Raw genomic sequence first — 4,324 nt, forward strand, 5'->3', positions numbered from 1 at the left:
TTAAATATCCACCATTGTGCCCATCCGGAAGCACTCCATGATTACATGCCTGAACAACTGGAGAGTAGACCTGTCGCCCTCACCCCAATAGTCAGCAAAAGCTTTGATTGGTGGTAATAGATAGATAGATAGATAGATAGATAGATAGGCACCACTTTACATGTAAATCCAGTAGGTTATAGATTGAATCCTAAATGATAAAGCACTTAAATTGTATTTCTTTACCAACACACACATAAGACATAAATAGGTTCCCTCTTAGATAATAATTGACCTGGCCGGGCCTTCTTTACTCCACTCTTAATGTGTCATGGTGTGTGTGTGTGCGTGCGTGTGTGTGTGCGTGCGTGCGTGCGTGAGTGTGTGTGTGTGTGGCCTTTTCAAAGCTTGCACACTGTAATAACAGGATCTTTGTACCCATTTCCTTATTTATTTACTTAGGTTTCAGTTCAGTTTTATTTATTTATAGTACAACATCACCCCAAGGGGTCTCTCTGTACACTTCACAACAAGTCACACAACAAAACACAGTAGCAAGGAAAATGCTAAACAGTACAGTACATTAGTGTTTAAAACCATAGGGCAAGAAGGGGTTAGGGGCTGACATATAATGAAATCAATAGCCTACTTAAAGGTTTGTTTTTAAGAGGTAGGCTATCCTTTATCCAAGGTGAGGTTTTTAAATCCATATCATTTCATGAGTAGGGATTGTACGTGTTATTGTCCTTAAATATAGCTCTGTCAGGGGCTGAGGCTGAGCATTGTCACCATTCAGCATTGCCTTTTCAGCTCTAGCCATATCAGCCGCACTTCCACTTTCTATCACTAGAGGGAATTACAGCGCCAGAAATGTGGATGGATGGATGGATGGATGGATGGTGTCTCCTCTATCGACGCCCATGGCGCTGGCTCAGAAGTGGGACGGATTGCCTGCTATGTAGGAAGGTAATTAGACGAATGTCTTGAATGATTTCTCAACCCAAACCGCAAAAATTGCCAAAAGAACGAATTCGCGAGGTCTCGACCGGGACGTATGATTAGAAAACAGATAGCCTATCGTTGTTTTGTTTTTTTCCCTGCGACTGCTGTTGACTTTTTTGTTTTGTTTCGCCTCGCTCAAAGCAACTCGTAGACCTATGCCGTGCGTCTGTCTGTCATCATCAAGTATTTACTTTTTCAAACTTGTCGGGAATGTTCTTCTTTGAACCCGAGGCGTAATCTACTCTAGGCTAAAGAAGAAGAAGGTAGGATTGTGTGTATACTCTACATAAATCATCTCCTGTCGCGATTAATTAGATCTCAGAGAATAAAGTAGGCAGGCTCGTCAATCGGTGTGTGCGGATGACTCACACACGCACACATCATGAGAACACGTTATGGCAGGGCACGGGATAATTATAGGCTGCTGGTACAGTTCTGTTTGGGGACTGAACAGAACAGGAGCCGCTGCCAACATACACACCTGCAAAGCACCGCTCGCCCGGGGGCTGAAGAGACAGTCATCATCACTGTCTGTCTGTCTGTCTGTGAGTGTCACCCCCACTCCCCCCAGATGGAGTCTCTCTTTCTCTCTCTCTCTCTCTCTCTCTCTCTCTCTCTCTCTCTCTCTCTCTCTCTCAGTGGTTTAAAGTAACTAAGTACATTTACTCAAGTAATGTAGCCTACTTAAGTACAATATTGTGGTATTTATTTGTACCTTTACTTGAGTATTTCCAATATTTAATTGGCCTACTTACTTCTACTCCCAGCGGCGTCAGTTCAGACAAAGCTAAGGTATGGCAACATCATGACTGGTGTCTTGCACGCAACGGCCACGATTACAGTACATTTTATTATTTTCCCCCTGTAGCCAAGGTATGGCAGCTGCCATAGCGTGCCATACCCAATTGACGCCTCTGTCTACTCCACTACATCTCGGATCAAAATGTTGTACTTTTTCTCCACTACAATTGTTTGAAAACTTTACTTACTTCTTACTTTGTAGATTGTTGTTATTATTGCAAAACGAACATCAACCACTTCAGCCCTATAATTTTCTGCCATTTGAAAATAGCTGATCTACAAGCTCACAATGCGTCGCGATCTGCTATTTTCAAAAGATTTTAATACATTGTAGGTCTACTTTTACTCAGTACATTTTGAATAGAGGACATACTACTTGTATTTACATTGCAGTATTGATACTTTTACTTGAGTTTCCACCACTGCTCTCTCTCTCTCTCTCTCTCTCTCTCTCTCTCTCTCTCTCTCTCTCTCTCTCTCTCTCCCCCCCTCTCTCTATTGAAAGGGCTCTTTATGTGGATGATGCCAGTTTAGCTGTGGGTGATGAGAGCTTTAACAAGTTTATACCAGGTTGAGACACCTTGTTTGTTTAGATTAAATTACAGGACCGTTGATTAAGCTAAGTTAAGCACAAAAAGAAAGCAAAGAATGTGGATGAAAATGACCAAACTAATACTATATTGTGTTATCTGATGATTGTTTGAATACTTTATTAACACTTTATTAACAGTTTGCAAAAAAAAGGTAGTAGACTACCCAAGGGCTTATTTCCATTGTGTGTAATTGTGTATTAATTAATACATACTTCTCTTAAGTCTATCTTACTCAAAACTTAACGACAAAACCAGAACCCCAGCACGAGGCCTCTAAGTTATTGACTGAAAAGAAAAACAAATTAAAACATTCTATTTTTTTCCGTTCTTTGGTTCTGTGACTGTGTACTATTTAGTACCCAGGCTTCTCACAAGGGCAGTTTTATGTGCAGGGAAGGAGGCATGGAAAAGAAGACCTTTCCTTTTGAGCTCACAGATTTGCAGTAATTACAGAATCACTTCCATATGTGTCTCTTTGGCTGCCTCCTAGCTGCCCCCACCACCCCTCTCTCTTCCAGTGTTCCCTCTCTCTCTCTCTCTCTCTCTCTCTCTCTCTCTCTCTCTCCCTCTTGCTCTTCTCTCTCCCCCCTTTCAATTGCTTCCTCCCCCATTCCTCCTATTTGCCTGCCCCCACACCGCCTCACCCAGCCCCCCCCCCCTCCCCTCCACCGGCACCCTGAGCAAATTCTTTTTCCTTTTTGCAAAAACCGCTGCTTAAACAAAGTCCATGTTAATCAGAACATCCTGGCATATTTGGCCGAGAGTTGTGCCCGTGGGTGATTCAATTAGACCGATCTGGCCAAAAAAAAAAAAAAAGTGTGCCTCTGTGCTTTGGCGACAGAGGTGAGGAGAGAGAGAGAGATAGAGAGAGAGAGAGAGAGAGAGAGAGAAAGAGAGAGAGAGAGATGTGGAGGGAAGGGGGTTCATCGATGGGAGGGACGCCAGTGGAAGACTACCAGAAAATGAAAAAGCGAGGAGAAAAAGAATGCGGTTTTCGGTGAAAGAATTCGAGCGAAGCGAGAGACAGGAACGGAGGGCGAAGGAGGGAGAGAGAGAAAGAGAGAGAGGTGGAACAGAAAATGAGGCAGAAAGAGGGAGCGCTGGAGTAATGCTTTTTGACAGAGGTGGGTTCAGGGAGGGTTCATGGTGACATCATGGCTGATTTTTGAGGAAAGTATAGACAGGAGAGCCATTCACCTTTCATTGGACACACATGTTGGGGAGCGGGCCGAGCGCTGCTCCAACCACTGGCACACATGCTGGTGGTAGCTCTCGTGGACGGCCCCCAGAGTACACCCAGGAAAAAAAGGCACATACCTTTCTCTCTTGGCTTTCACTCTCTAATTTTCTCTCCCCCCCCCCCATCCTCTCTTTCTCTTTCTCTTTCTCTCTCAATCTGGTTCAGTAAATCTCTCACTCCCCTCTCAGTAGTAAAAGAACCCCCCCCCCCAAAAAAAACAATGCTTTTGGCCTATGGCTACACACAGTGCTGTTATTGCATGTGTGTAGAGTAGTTTGTACTATAGTGTGCACTGCGAAATCCGGAGTGTTCATTTAAAAACCAGACGCCAACACTCTTGAGTTAAATGAGCGCTCCAGATTTTGTAGTGTATATGGGGATGCTTAACCACTTAAATCCCATACGTTGTTGAGCGGAGTCCCTCAGGGCTCTACACCTGTGACCTTTCTGTTTTCGCTGTACGTTAAATACCTCTGCTGAAAAAAGCCGATTGACAAGCTCGCAACATGTGTCGATCTGCTGTTTTCAGAATACGGATACTGGGGTTTAAGTGGTTAATGTACTTACTGTATACTGTCTGTGTCATGCAATGAGCAACAGGTAACAGAGAAGAGAACTGCCGATCTACAAGCTCACAAACGTGTCGCATGACGATTTGTGAACGTGTAGATTGACTATAATCATTTCAGGACACAGTCTTAGAGCAAAG

Source organism: Nannobrachium achirus (assembly GCF_963921795.1).
Source record: "Nannobrachium achirus genome assembly, chromosome: 9".
NCBI lineage: Eukaryota > Metazoa > Chordata > Actinopteri > Myctophiformes > Myctophidae > Nannobrachium > Nannobrachium achirus.